The 16159-nt window shown below is 35.9% G+C and overlaps 1 protein-coding gene and 1 long non-coding RNA gene across 2 annotated transcripts in view; one reads left to right on the top strand and one right to left on the bottom strand.

The window, feature by feature from the left end:
• The window catches only part of LOC134800867 (uncharacterized), a 367053-nt gene that overhangs the window by 13026 nt on the left and 337868 nt on the right, over positions 1 to 16159 (bottom strand). The gene's annotated exons all lie outside the window — the stretch shown is intronic.
• LOC134800694 (ras-responsive element-binding protein 1-like) overlaps positions 7161 to 16159 on the top strand; it is a 30209-nt gene continuing 21210 nt past the window's right edge. Inside the window, exon 1 of the mRNA XM_063773189.1 lies at positions 7161 to 7419. The gene's annotated coding sequence lies outside the window, so the exon portion shown is untranslated. The remainder of the gene's footprint in view (positions 7420 to 16159) is intronic.

Here is a 16159-nt window from a genome sequence, read left to right as displayed (position 1 = left end):
AATAAGTAAATAAGTACATAAGATACGGTACAGTAGATAAAGTGAGAGAAGCTATACATTTGAAGGACTTCATTACAATTTATTAAAGTTCAAATTCGTTTGGCATCGGATACCTATAGGTATTTACTAGGTGTGCGTACTCTGACGTGAGTCTGACGGTACAAAGAGGATTGATAAGATTATAGTCTTATTTGTCCAATAACGAACATCTTGGATTTTAATATATTTATTTATAAATACGCGGACACCCGACGACATCTTCCTTGCATTCGTCCTGACAAATAATCAGAATTTCATATAAAAAATTCGTAATTTTTGCATAATACGTTGATTCAGTTGATTGGTATTATGTAATTAACTAATTCTTACATTGTGTTTCTTAAGAGGAAAGAGGAAAATCATAATATTAGAATTTGGTAATACTTAAATTAACTCATACAACTCAGGAACAGTCAGCTAAGTTTTATTTTTATTTTATTTTATCCTACATTAAACAAACATGTATTATGTACATATATGTACCTACAGTAAGCTGGTGTATTTATTTTATTTTTTAAGTACTTATAGATATTCCTTGCATAGAAATTTGTTTGCAATTTGGTCACTTAGGTACCTAAGTCAGCAGCTTATTGTACATATATAAAGAAAGTTTATGAATTAAGTAATCCGAATGTGATTTATTTTAGATTCTTCCTTTTTAAGGTCGACTAAAGCCTATGTCAAACAAGCCACAAAATTGTTGATAAGAGTTCCGATTACCTAAATAAGAAATTAATTAGAAACTTCGTTCCGTAGGTTTTTCTATGTAGAGTACTTATGGTAATCCAGAGATTAGTGACTACTTGCATATTTATGTTTTAAATCTCCAATATCTTAATATCTTTTCTGGTTTTCCACAAGAAAATATTTCTATCCCAGACAAAGGTTTATCTTATCTATGCGATATCGAATATCAATTAATGTCATGGCGAGAGATTATTCTTTATTACAAACAGTAAGTAAGTAATTGTGACCAAAAATTATTCCTTAGCTATTGAGAATAACGTATTATACCAACATACATATATTACATATATATATATATACATATACCAACGGTTTTTAGGGTTCCGTACCCAAAGGGTAAAACGGGAGCCTATTACTAAGACTCCGCTGTCCGTCCGTCCGTCCGTCCGTCTGTCACCAGGCTGTATCTCACGAACCGTGATAGCTAGATAGTTGAAATTTTCACAGATGATGTATTTCTGTTGCCGCTATAACAATACATACTAAAAACAGAATAAAATAAAGATTTAAGTGGGGCTCCCATACAACAAACGTGATTTTTGACCGAAGTTAAGCAACGTCGGGCGCGGTCAGCACTTGGATGGGCGACCGTTTTTTTTTTTGCCGTTTTTTGCATTATGGTACGGAACCCTTCGTGCGCGAGTCCGACTCGCACTTGCCCGGTTTTCTGAATGTTTACTAGCTTAATCATTCAAAAACTGCAGAATAATCGGAGGTCTACCCCGACCGAACGCACACAGCACACCGAAAGTCTTTATTACGACCCCTATATCAAGATGATGTGTATACTAACGCCATCTGTTGAGTTGTAGTTTTCAACCATACTTTTGTATCCGTTTGCCTATTAGCACAGATCATATAATATTAGTAACCTACTACCTACACAGTTACATCTCTAATCTTAGAACAACTAAAAAGTTAGAAAACTACTAAGGGGCTATTCATAAATTACGTCATTTCAAATTAGTGGCGTGGTCTGGACATCGGATGATGGTAGCATGACATAGGAGGAAACGGGGTCATTCGAAGCATGATTTTTGGATGATTTAGGGGGGGGGGGTCAAAAAACGATGACGTAATTTATGGACAGCCCCTAACACCGAATGTTCCTACTTATTGTACTTGCTATTAATTAATGAGAGCTAAGAAATCCGGACAAAAAATACAACAACAGCATTTAGGATTTGCTTCTTTATTATGAAATCGAAGAAATCAAAATCAAAACCAGACCTTGAAAAACAACATCATTTAAATCTCCATTCCCTTATCTCTATCTAAATCCGTGGCCGAAGCCAAACACGCCTTATCGGGTCAATTGAGGAGGAAACTACCAATGCCGGTGTATTTTCGTCGATTGTGGAAAAAAAATCTCTCAAAAACCAATTTAAAACGGCATTCATATCCATAGTAAATATGCGTAATCATAGATCAGACTTACACTGGATAGTAAAGGCAGGTGCCCGTTAAGTGATGGTTATAACAGAGCTGACCACGTGTTGACAGATGCGCCTGGGCAAGATGCGTTTAAAACTAAAATGACATAAGCGCCTTCATACTCGATAGTACATGTGACGTTCTGTTTATGAATAGTAAGACGTTTGACCGATATCAGAGGTCACGGAGATGTAGGAACGATAATGTATTGATTTTTGAAATGTTTGGGATTTTTAGTAGATTCCTATAGCTAACTCTAGGTTGTATGATTGTAACTCGAAACATCTAACACAAAAGGTAATCGATTTGATCGAAATCGTCATATTCGTAACTAAACGCGCCGATTAATGCTCCAATAATTAACTTGATTTGTATATAATATTATGCTCAGAATTTAAACCATACCTATATAGTTAGACAAAGAACAAGTAAACAATAGGTACGTAAGGTATACGTATAAACAATACGTAAATAAGTACCTAGTTAACTTTAACCTGAGTAAAATTACAGAGATAGAAAAGGGAAGCAGAGTTGGCTTAGCTGCCGATGTGTTCAAAACGATCTGGACAGGCTCTTATTTTATAGCAACAAATTTGATAGCCCACGCAGTGCAAGTGTTATTTTAAACGTCAAACTTCTATGAAATTATGACGTATAAATAACACTAGCACTGCATGTGCTATCGAAATCGTTGCAGACTTGTCTTGGTCTAACTCTAGAACCGTAAAATCAGGTAACTATAGTCCTTATATAATTACAACTATGGTCCAGTTTTTAACGTTAATTCTTAACGAGCCTTTATGATCTGTAGGTACTCGTTATATTTATTTTGTACCTTACATACACTAATGCTCTTTCTATATTTAATCCAGTAACTTTGTCGAATTTTGTAACGGCTCTTTGGCGTCAAATCCGGTAGTTCTGATTTTTTGCAGACTTGTTTATGATGTTGGCCCAATGAATAATCCAAGTTTGTGACTTCGAGCGCCGAACGCAACTTTGTCAACCCTGTTTTGGGGGGGGGGGGGGGGGGGGGCGGTACGATCTTACACAAGAACGGTACACTTTACCTCGTAAACTATTAGATATACAGAGACAATTCTAGTGTCCTATTGTAGCAAATTTAGTCTACTTTAAAAACGCCCTAGGAAGTTACTATCAAAAACTAGTACTTTAGGGTTATAATCGCCCAAATCTAAAAAAAATTGCGGTTTATTCGATTTTTGACAAAGTTGCGTTCGGCGCTCGAGGTCACAAACTTGGATTATTCATTGGGCCAACATCATAAACAAGTCTGCAAAAAACAAGAACTACCGGATTTGACGCAAACGCAAAATGTATAATTTTACTGTATTAATTATACATATACTCAACATAATTCGAAAAATACTTATAGGTACATATTTTATTGGAACTTGAATTAAGACCATAGTTGTAGGTACGTCGTGGACTAAAGTTAACTGATTTTACCGAAATAGATATGTTTTTGAAAATAAAAATCGTGTAAGTAGGTATTCAGTTTAACAATTTTTATATCGACCCATACCGTACCCTGGAAATGTATACAGGGAAGGACGAGAGTATTACTTAATTCAGTTTTCCTACCTGTGACATACAAAACCTTAATTAATTAAAATTTCCTTATTAACATAAAATAATTAATTAATTTAGGTAGATTCGGTACCTACGTAAACAGCATTATCCTTACAGTTTCTACGTACTTACTTAGATCCAAATTTGGGATTTCCTGACAAAATTCCTGATTTGCGAATAGGTATTTTTTCTGACGCTCATATATCGGTGACTTGGGCAAACCGTAAGCGATATGCTTGATACATTGTTTAAATTTGATTTGTTTTGGATACCTTTTTAGGTAGGTACCTACATAATAAAAAAGTCTGTTAATTCACTAAAATTCCTGACATTTTCGTAAGTATACCGGCCGCGTTCCTGACAAACGGCTAAATTCCTTACACGTCAGGAAAATCCTGACATCTGGTAACCCTACGTACTACCTACCTTATTTTCTCCGTAATAAGGTTGATTATCAGTAACTATGTGGATCATGGTAGGAGACCTTCGAAGTTCGAATATCCGTGTTTGGTAACTGACGCGAGTTACAAGGAAATAAAGAAAGTATATGACAGGTGTCACGTACCTAGGTACCTAGCTAATGTGTTTTGTTTTACTTTATGGTAGTATCTAAAATGTAGTGATTTAATTATCTTTGGTAGTATCTACATCTCAATATAAATAGTACCCAGTACCGTCTTTACCATAAGGGCACACGGGGCCCGTGCCCGGGCCCCCATCCTCAGGGGGCCCCGTGTTCAGACAGTAACAGTATATTTGACTACCCATAATAAATAGAAGGTCATAGACGTCAAAGTAGAAAAATGTTAGCTCAATTTTGCTTTCTTTACTTTTCAAAAGGGCCCCATATTATTATGTGCCCAAGGGCCCCAGCATAGTTTAAGACGGCCCTGATAGTACCTACAATACACAACACTTAAAAATCGAGAGAAAAAGGAAAAACACTCTTATTGCTACAGAGCAATATTACCCTGCCTAATATGAAACTGTAGGTAGGTACAAAATAAAAATAAGTAAAGTAGGTACAACATTTTTATACCTACATAATAGTACATTTCGATGCTAGTGCGGAAGGTATGTCATTACTTCACGAGTACCGAGATATCTTGCCACGAGCCGCAGGCGAGTGGGAAGACTCGGGACGAGTGAAGAATGACATTTCCGCACGTGTATCGAACGACGTTTTTTAATACAGTTGCGAATAAATAAGTAAAACATTGTTAATCGTACACTAAACAAAAGTGGTAACAGTGACAGCTCGCTTAGACGTCGTCTTTAAGTATATTATATCTATGGGCGTTTGGCAGCTATTCCGTTCCATTCAGACACCTTATTAAGAACGGAATTTTCAATATTCAATATTAAAAAATAAACGTGTTATAATGATGAAGAGGTAAGTATTAAAATATGAAATATGTATATTTTTCATATTCTTACATTAACAGTAGGTTTTTATGCTGATTACGACGTTTAAAGGAAACTAATATTAACACTCATCAATAAGTAGTCGTGAATTGGAACAAGTATAAATTTAAAAAAATTGGAAAGTAAAAAGCACTAGTTCGACATAACCAACTTTCCGCACGCTAAACAGCTACGTAAAGTAGCACTTTGTGAGCAACTGTATTAAAAATGAGATTAAATTACAAATAATAAAATAATAATAGCGCTTATTTGAATAACTAGATAACATAACTACTTTAACACCTACCTATACCTACCTACCTATGAATTACTACACTACCATACCATACCTACTGCTATTCCTTATTTTTAGGGTTCCGTACCCAAAGGGTAAAACGGGACCCTATTACTAAGGGTCGGTTGCACCAAACTGTTCGTATCGTTAAAGAGTTCGCTAAATTTTTTATGTATGGAAAGTTTCATAGTAAAGTGCCAGGGCGCGCCGGCTGACGTTGATCAATCTGTCAAATGTGGTTGGTGCAAGTGGCCCTAAGGGGCCCACTGATTAACAGTCCGCCGGACGGTAGCGGCCTGTCAGTTAGAACAAAATTTTGACAGTTCCGAACAACTGACAGGCCGATACCGTCCGGCGGACTGTCAATCAGTGGGCCCCTTTTTAGACTCCGCTGTCCGTCCGTCCGTCCGTCTGTCACCAGGCTGTATCTCACGAACCGTGATAGCTGCAACAGTTGAAATTTTCACAGATGATGTATTTCTGTTGCCGCTATAACAACAAATACTAAAAAGTACGGAACCCTCGGTGGGGGAGTCCGACTCGCACGTGTCCGGTTTTTATTTATAGGTGTACTATTCCTACTCACTACCATCGATCATAATTTTATTCCTTACCTATTGAGACAGAATTTAAAAAATATATTTTTTATCTTTTTAAGTATGTAATTATAATTAATCTACGCAGTATATAAACACGTGTACATGATATAATTAATTACGTAGATGTAAGTATTATACAAATACAATGCAACCGGTACCCACATACGTACCTAAAAGTTACCTAGGTAAATGAAAACCTAACAATTACTCCAGCTTTAACTACCTACTACGCGCTTTACTATACATACAGTACATACTTATTCGTATTCTATAGGTATTTAAACCAATGACGTAAAAATAGTGTCACTTTTTCCATTAAATCTTGTACTAAAATCACGTTATTTTATATTTAATAAAGATCCAGTGGTAAATACATGTTTGAATCAATAGAATTCCATATTATATACATAATCCTCTTAATTTTTGGTCCTTCGAACCGGATTAGATTACCTAGGTCTTTTCCATATATGTATATAGATACATAATAAACTAAATGTTTGGTCCTTCGAACCGAATTAGATTCCCTAGGTCTAGGTATACTTCTAGTTACCTTCATGTAGTGTATAATTAGCTACATTGATCATATTCATTAATTTTATGACCTGTAAGATTGAGTATGATCCTATTGATATTTGCTTCCTATACATATAATATCCTACAAATATCTACAAATTATTAATTTAATTAAGCTGATGAAATTATTTGAAACAATTAATGTACACAACGTACTGTACAATACATATCACCTATCTCTATAATAATATCTTCAGTTAGATAAAAACAATACCTAACTCCGATAAATAATATACAGGGCCCGTTCGAATCGGCATCTCCATCCTATGATAGCGCGCGCTCTCAAACAAAATGATCCACGACGCGCCGTTGACAATCTCCGTAGCCGAGCGACGCAACGAACGGCGCTATCTGTCTTACTCACTCGCGGCCCGCGCGAGATGCGCCCTCTCGTTTTCTCCCTGCGCCCGGCCGCCGCTCTCGACCAATCGGCGGCCATCTTTTGCTCCCCCGAGAGCAGAGCGACAGTGCGTACTCTCATCAAGTCATCACAAGGAGACGACATCTCACTGGGTGAGGTTGTCGCTCGCGCAAGATGCGCTGCGGACGCAAAACGTAACAATATTAAATTCCAATAAGTGCCTTTTAAGTTTTAATTTTCATAGTGTTTTTAAGACTGTAAATCTGTGCTCAAATATTAAGTTTAAGGTGTTTTTGTGGACTGAGACGCTGGTGTAATTGGACTTTTTATTGAATTTCGGCGTGTACTGATACCGCGAAATTATCCACGATTGGGTGAGTGCTATTTCGATTAGATTACAATGCAAATTATCGTTGGACCGTCGCCCTGTTCTTTGTTGAACCAGTAGGCCGCGCGTGGTTGCCCCGGCTGTCAAATGTTCGAGTCTTGACCCCAGGTCACGGGAATGCGCGAAAAAAGTTAAAATCCGTTTGAAAATCGAACACGATTCGGAAAACTTGCAGGATATTTTTTTGAAATGGATTTAACGTCTTTTGGTATTGAAAGTAAGTATTGCGAGCTTATTTTCGACGTATAAATTGAAGTAATAATATATGTAATTGCAGATTTTGTTTCATAATTTCAAAAAACATTTATTAACACAATATTTATTCACTAGGTAGGTATAAACTATTAAAACTGCTGAGATAGGTATATAAAAAAATTTAATCTGTATTAAAATTATAAATTACCTACTGGCTACGATGATGTCAGATTTGTCTTTTAAGAATAACACCTGTCAATTCTTAATTAACTGATAAGCAAAACAATTAATTACTTAATGTCTAAACCTCATTTGTTTATGCGCAATCTTCCAATTACTTAATAGTAACCAACGCACGCAAGCCGCTTAGTAATAAGAGATAAGACATTTTCTTAAGAAATTATGCTTCTTAATATTGCGTTAAGAATGTTATATGAGATATGTAACACTTACTGATGTATTTAACCAAAGTCTTGCCTAGAATTAGTCAATTTTTTTTTTATGTTCTATATAAAAGTTATCATAATTATGCAACCTTTAAGAAAAAGCCAAACGACTAAAAAATGCCTCAATTAAAATTGGTGAAAATCGATGATTTAAGTACCTACCCTTTTCTAAAACCGGCGGTAAAATAAATGCAAGGTAATATATATAAGGTGTATATTAATAGCCAATACCTACTCCTACACTATAATCAGAAAAACATTAGAATCGAATAAGAAAGTAAATCCTAACAGGATCTTGTGCATTTAACAGCTAAGTTTTAACAATAAATGTCACGTTAATCCTATAATTATATTATAATTTATTGTAAATTTTTGAATGGCTCAAAATGAGTAAAACTTTTAAATTATCTTGCTATTTTAACAGAACAGGTTTCCGATGGCCGTTTATTTCAACAGCAAAGAAAAGAAACGCCCATTATCAAAAAACCTAAGAAACCTATGAGAATTACAGATTATCAAGAGGGCAAGCGGAGTCAGTTTTCTTCTTTAATTATTGCGACGGCAAAAAAGAAAATGTATCGGATATTACCTTGCTATAAGTGCTATAACACACCTAATTTTATACACAATTCATGCAAACAAGGAAATAACCACCTACTAAACTACATCAAATGTAATGAGATATTAACCCTTAGTTTAGTAAGGAGTAAATCATAACGACACAACACAACTTTATTAACCCTTTTCCTGGCCAATATAGTTATCTTTAGAGATAAATAATACTCATTTGTATTTATTTTATTTATTTGCTCTATTAAGCGCAAGCATGAACTCATGTTTTTTTTTTATTTGCCAAATAAAGGGTTAATAATAGGCTATAGGTACCTACCGATTACCGATAGATTTTACAGGTGGACCAAAAATTACGTTGACAGAGAGATTTCTTACAGTGCATATTATTGATTATTTTACAAATGTTTGCGTTTGTGTATTACAACTAATTGAGAATATTTTGAAGATAAATAAGAATACGTTTCGTTTCAGTTAAAAGATTGAACTTTAGTTTTAATTTTAAATGGAATTTTGTAAAAGACGTAAGTAGGTTAGAAAATAATATTCCTAAATCATTTTTGGCAACGTATTTTTGGGTAACTCTATTTGTTCTTACAATAATCAGTTTATATTATTGTAATAACAAATAAGAACAAAAGTACCTTAGGTACATTATAGTAGAACTGTGTCTTTTGTCTTCACTACACAAACCAAGATCAGCAATCAACATTGGAAAGGGAAACGGTCTTCTTCAATGATTGTAATATGAGTGATTGTTCAATGTTCATCTTTGATTGTGTTGTGACTTGTTTACCGGTGTGCGGATGTGGATATATTGAGATGTTTCCTGATCCTCTTAAAACAGGGACTGTTACCAAGTACCGGTATCAGCATCAGTATCCTACTACAGTGTAAATAACATTATTTGCGGTATTTGACACATTATGACTGACGTATATAGAGATGTAACTAACGCAAATCGATTGTCACAGCAAGCGATTACGATTGGATGGCACGTAGACTGAGGTATCGAATTGTGACGTATAATGAATTTTTATTTGAGATTTAATTAAAGCTAGAATTATATGGTTTTCCCGCAAGCTACCGGTCGGTCGGTGTATTTAATACACCGACCGAGTAGGTCGCACCCATTGTCAAAATTGAAACTAACTGGGGATCTATTTTAAAGTTTATTTATGTTATTTCTGTGTCAAATTTGTTGTCTGTTAAGTGACGATAAATATATCCATATTTACAGTTAATTATCCACCTTTTCCTTATTTTTATTAAAAGAAAAATGAAAAATTCATATCGATTTACTTAGACGACTACCGATTCATAATGGTGGTGTCCGGCCAACCCTAAAATTAAAAAAAAAAGACGTAGAACGTAAACGTTCGCAGTGCAGTTGTTTTCCTTTGTGATTTCGATGTGCAAAACATTTTACGTAGTATTGCTGTTGTGAGTGACAGACGTCAAATACCGCAAATAATGTTATTTACACTATAACGGGTAGGTATATTAGGAAAATCAGTAATAGGCAGACATCGTAAATTTTATAGCATTTTTGGTGCAGCGGAGTGGCGTTAACGGAATTGGTATAGATAATTCCAACTGAAATGGTAAATTAAGGTTAATATAAACGTAATTAACGCTAATTGATCATTAGGGTTGAAATTGTTTAGGTATACCAATTCCGTTAACACCACTCCGCTGCACCGAAAATGCTATAAAATTTACGATGTCTGGTAATCGCTCAGTATGTCAATCGGTTTTTAGCCTACTAATATTATTATTGCAAAAATACTAAACTCAGTTCAAGTTTAAACCGCTGAACAGATTTTGATGTAATTCGGTATGGAGACAATTTGAGTACCGGGAAAGGACAAGAATTGTCATACAAAATTGATACAAAAGCAGTATGATAAGTATGATTGAATATTAAATTTGCCAATCGAATATACATAGATATTTGAGATAAAAACATGGCTTACTTGAAACAAACGCACGGACACACCCTGACCAACTAGATTCAAAACATTTGAATCAGATATTTTTGAACCACACCCACCAGTAAAAAAAGCCTGATATTTATTCTTAAATATCTTGATTTAATTGTTACGAATTTTAGGATCACTGCCGTTTATGGTAAAACTAACTTATGCCTGCGACTTCGTGTACCTACGTGGCCTACCTACAATGATAATGATTGATAAAAACTGTCTATGTACTTTCCCGACTATATGGAAATAGTTCGGGCTATCTCCATATTTCATCCAAATCGGTTCAGCGGTTCAAGCGTGAAGTGGTAACGGACAGACAGAATTATTGTCGCAATTATAATATTAGTAGGGATACAGATTACCATAAACGGCAAAATACTGATTAAAATTAACAGAACGATTACTAAGGAAAACTACTAATTTTCCTACTAACTTAATTATCAAGTAGCGGCACTGATAATTCCGCTACTCGATGCTAGATGTCGACTGCGAAAATAATAGTCGTTTTGGTATCAAAACTGATGTATGAAGTGAGCACTTTATTCTTACTATATTTCTCTATGGTTTGGCGTTTGTCGATATTGCCATCTTGGCTAGGCTTGTATGGTGTCATCATCATCATCATCTGGCTATATTAGTCCACTGCTGGACATAGCCCTCCCCTAAACAGCGCCAAAGCGCCCTGTCTTTTTGTATGGTGTACTTAATGAGAATTTTTGCGCACGCTCAAGTAGGAACAGGAAGGAAGACCTTTGAAGATGAACTACATATTTAATATAAATTTAACTCTCCTACTTGCACTATAGAAAACCCCTTTAAAAACAAATCAAGCCCCCCAACCGTGAACCAGTTTGTCGTAACTGGGCATTTCTATTTAAAGTTGTACCAACAATTTTGGTAATGGGAATTTTTATATTATTTCTACTCAGAATCAAGAGCTTTTTCCATTTTTACTAAGAAAAAAGTTTCTCTATAATTTTTGGTCCGTTTGGTTACGGCTTTCAATATAACCTCTATGACCGTAACAAAACGGACAAAAAAATTGTATGAAATATTGGGGACACTTTTTTTCTTGCAATAGGATGGAAAGAGCTCGTGATTCTAAAGAGAAATATAATAAAAATTCCAAAATCTAAAATGCAAGTCGGGGGTCCAAGTTTAAATAGAAATGCCCAACTCCATATCACAGATTGAGCCATTAGTTCCATCATATCTCGACGATATCCTATCAGATGCTCTTGAGAAAAGCATTATGTACTTAATGCTATCGTTAAAGCATTATCTGTATGGTCGAGACACGAAGAAGTAATGAGATGTTGCGTCAAATCTTGAGATGCTATGACAGTGCTGTCACGGATTTCTGATAGGAAGGAGTTCTTAAAGATTTTTGTATAGACAGGCTGAAACAGCCTGAAAAGGGGATATTTTTTTAGAATCAGTGGTTACTTAATTTTTATATCACGTTGGTGGCAAACAAACATGCTGCGCGCTGTGCGGTAAGGTCACCGTAGCCTATGGGCGCGTGCAATTCCGCCACCAATCGGACATATAGGTACCCACACAGTTTTGATTTTTCACCTATTTTTAGTAACTTGGCGGGATTCCGAACTTATTTTACAACAAAAAATATTGAGATAATTTACCATTTCTCTCCTCAAACGTTAAGTCTATTTTCCGAGAGCCATATGTTCACTAGTTACATCATTTAATTACTTAAATCTAATTGTATTTTTCAAACCTTTTAGTCTCTCATCTCATTAATCATCTCATCATCATCATCATCTCAGCCATAAGACGTCCACTGCTGAACATAGGCCTCCCCCTTGGACCTCCATACGTGCCGGTTGGAAGCGACCCGCATCCAGCGTCTTCCGGCGACCTTAACAAGATCGTCTGTCCATCTTGTGGGTGGACGTCCTACGCTGCGCTTGCTAGTCCGTGGTCTCCACTCGAGCACTTTTCGACCCCATCGGCCATCTTCTCTGCGTGCAATGTGGCCTGCCCATTGCCACTTCAGCTTGCTAATCCGGTGGGCTATGGCGGTGACTTTAGTTCGTCTACGGATCTCCTCATTTCTGATTCGATCACGTAAAGAAACTCCGAGCATAGCCCTCTCCATAGCTCGTTGAGCGACTTTGAGTTTTGAGATGAGGCCGATAGTGAAAGACCACGTTTCGGAGCCGTAAGTCATTAATCATCTACTACTTATTAATATCGTTTGTATCTTCTGTAATTTCATTTACACTTCCTTCCTGTTCCTATCATCTCTCAAACACTCTACTTTTACTATGTTTTCTATCCCACTTTAACTCTATTTATGTACACTTCCTTCCTGTTCATATCATCTCTCATACAGTTCATCCAATCTTTTCTATCCCACTCTAGCAGATAACTGCCTCTCGCTCTTGCAGGACTGCAAAGACCGTGACCCTTCACGCCCTTACGTTACGCTAAACGATTTCCCTTCTTTTTATTTTATTTTACTGGAAAAGTGAGATATTTGAATAACGGCAACCAGATTTTCAAAGGCTAGTAGGACAGTCTTGTTATCACAAAGCGTATAGCGCCATCTGGGTAGTTTTTTGGGCAATTTCTGCGCGTAGACAACGTTCGTGTCTATTTAGCGTGAAAAAGGGTCGTGCTATAATTCAAATCTCAACTCCATGAATTCCATGGTGCCAACTAAGCCTAGCAATTCCTTGAGTTTCGTGTAGGGCTCTCGGAGACCCTAGGTCACAGACCTGTGTCCTAGTTGCTTTGCCTGTTTACAATCTAGTAGAATGTGGGTATTTCCTACCATGTACACGCTTTGCATATCTGTTGTAACTATAGGTATTTAAAAGGTGTTACAGTGTGTACATAACACCTGTTATTAAATTAAATTTTAATCCTACTTAATCTGATTATTATATGTTATTATTTTTATTTTACGTAGTTAGCGTCTACGTATCCTCAATAATATTTTGGTTAAGGCTTCTACAGAAGTTGCAACAAATGTGATTATAGATAATTGCTGGGTAAGTAGGAGTAACGAATTCAATCGATAGACCAAATGCCGCAATGTATTGCAAATCGCATGCGATTATCGCTGTGGTTTAAGAAGCTGTTTGGAGAGGCCATTCGTTTGTGGTTGTCCTCACGAGCGCCATCTATTACATCTTCCAGAATTTCCACACTACTTTCAACTGACATCTCTTAATTTTCTTATCTATGGTCTTACGTAGTTATAAACACATCGTATATCTATTGTAAACCAATATGGCTCCGCTATCTAAAGACCTGCCCGGAGACGTGTGATTGATAAATAAGAATCAATCTTGGCTAACCGATCCGTGATAAAGGCAATGTGACAAGTTGATTACATAAAACGTTGTGACATCGGGTTGGGAAATTATTTCTTAATTAAAGTACATGGGTTTAAGTACAGTTCTGGATTCCAAAATACCAATATTGGGTATTGTGGTTAATAAGAGGCCGATACAAAAGGAAATAAATGTCGTATACTAGAGCAAAAGTGACTTAGGGTGGTATTCCACCTATCCAATTTCTTTGTCCAATGTGCATCTCACTTTCTCATTAAGCAAAACGTGAGACGCAAATACACATTGGACCAAGATCGACAGATGGAATACCATCCTAAGCCCTTGAGTGCACCCTGCTCTGGACCAAATTAAAAAGAAACTGACTTTTGTTCCCTTGTTTGAGTTTTTTATACCTAGGTATTAATTGAACGTAATTGATTTTCAAGCCTTGGAAAAATATATGTTTATACGTTGTAACTCATTATTTTTTTCAAAATTCTTATGCAGAAGCTCCCAATCGTGCAACAGTATTTAGATAATATTGTCAAAAAAATAAGTAAGTATATGCTCGTTATTCTCAGGCAGTTATAGGAATTAAAATATCTATTTTATAATTAGGTAGGTACTTATCTGATTATATTCTTGTCACCTGCGGTAATCATTGTTGTTGACTAATTATTTAACTATTTTCGAGGAAGATAGTGATAAATCGATAAACTGATAATAGAACAATCATTAAAAAATTCTGTAAACATCATAAATTGTTCGCAGAATCGTAGTTAATCATTTACAGTGAAATAATAATGAGAAAACTCATGAGAAGTTAAGGTGTGAACAATTTAATTGAGAATTGAGCATAGACAATTAATACGTGCTGTTCTATTTATGTTAACCAAAAGAAAAATAACGATATGAACGGTCTGTGAAATGAATGTTTGTATTGTACCTAATATTCTTATTTTGTTTGTTCCACCAAAAGACACATACCTTGCAATATAACACATGCGATTTTAAATAATTGCCGGCTAAGTAGGCGCAACGAATCTGATCCATCGATCGCGATGTAACGCAAATCGCATGCAATTATCGGTAAGGTGTGTAGAGGGCTACAGTATCGAAACAACTGAGCTGATTTTGTTGTAGAAAGTGTCAAACAAGAATTATTATTGGCTACATTTTTGACCGACTTCAAAAAAAAGGATGATTTTAAAGATACGACATAAATATAAGCATATAAGGACACTTCATCGTGAGTGTCGAACCCATGAACTATGGCCCATCGGTAGTTATTGAACCAACTAAGCTATCGAAGCTTACCTATTATACTTACCTATATTATTATATCGAAACTCCGAGACGAATCTTTTAATCAAAATTTGATTTAATGAATTTAATCTATAAGATATACTTACCTTCCTAATATCCTAATGGTAATCCAATTCACTGCAAATTGGTTCCCAATTTACTGAAGCACAAACGTTTCAGTTTATCTCAAAATCATACTGAAAAACTAATATAAGTTTTACAGTATCTAACTGTCTAAACAAGCTTATCTTCCAGTAATCAATATAGTATTACTTTCTCGGAGTTCTAAAGCGCCGCGCGGTGCCTTTGTCCCACTCGATCCGAACATTGTATTACATTCTAGATATTCTGCAAGATGTTAGGTCCCATGAGAAAACTGGAATTCATGGGAATATACCTACAACTTGCAGATTGTGTATGACAGCGACGCCGATACCTTAGCGGTTTTTGGCCATTTTTGGCTAAGTATTGTTTTTTTCCAAACTTGTCAAATTAAGTTTACATTTTTATCGTTTTAGTTCCTCCACCCACCACGCGCTTATTCAAGACATAAAGGAAGTAATAGTTTACATTGTAAAAATTTCCAATGCAGATATGAATCCCAAAATCCAGACATTTTTTAAATGTCGGTCTAAGTCCAATCCAGACATCTCCCAGCTTTCTCTTGCTAGTAGGCAGTAGGATAAGAGATAATAAAGATAGACTGCGCATTGTAGCCCTATACTATACTTAACTACTTAATATAGACATTCTGGCAGTATCATCTCGCTCCTCTTATAACATATTAAGATTCCTCACACGTAACTCAAGTCTCCAAACAGCTCCTGCGCTCCTATTTCTAAGGCGCATGTGCATGCGCATAGCGCGCAGGTTGTTAGCACGCATTGTCTGCGAATAGGCGCTCGCGCCTCGCGCATATGGTT

This window comes from Cydia splendana, chromosome 20, assembly GCF_910591565.1.
Source record: "Cydia splendana chromosome 20, ilCydSple1.2, whole genome shotgun sequence".
Lineage (NCBI taxonomy): Eukaryota > Metazoa > Arthropoda > Insecta > Lepidoptera > Tortricidae > Cydia > Cydia splendana.
Note: the sequence above shows the minus strand (reverse complement) of the source record. Positions and strands in the feature narration are given on the sequence as shown.